This window comes from Lipotes vexillifer, unplaced genomic scaffold (genome assembly GCF_000442215.2).
Source record: "Lipotes vexillifer unplaced genomic scaffold, Lipotes_vexillifer_v1.1 scaffold802, whole genome shotgun sequence".
Classification (NCBI taxonomy): domain Eukaryota; kingdom Metazoa; phylum Chordata; class Mammalia; order Artiodactyla; family Lipotidae; genus Lipotes; species Lipotes vexillifer.
The window spans coordinates 711,442-711,686 of NW_006790237.1; the positions used below are offsets into that span (position 1 = coordinate 711,442).

At 58.4% G+C, this 245-nt stretch overlaps 1 protein-coding gene across 1 annotated transcript in view; it reads left to right on the top strand.

The window, feature by feature from the left end:
* The window catches only part of NUCB1 (nucleobindin 1), a 20,127-nt gene that overhangs the window by 17,718 nt on the left and 2,164 nt on the right, over nucleotides 1-245 (top strand). The window lies entirely within an intron of this gene.

Genomic DNA, 245 nt, shown 5'->3' on the forward strand with positions numbered 1-245 from the left:
GAACCGAGGGAGCAGAGGAGACGAAGGCAGTGAGCAAGGTGCACGTGGCGGAGGAGTCTGATTGGCAGGGAGAGGATTCTTTGGTGATCAGAGTCAGCCCTGGGCTGGTTCTCAGGGAGACGACCCTGACACCTGGGCAAAGGGCTGATCCTGTGCCCAGGTCACTGGGAGCTAGAGATCAAGTCATTCTGCATGACAATGGGCCCAAGAATGGTCCCAATGGAGTCTCGGGACCCTGGTAGGGA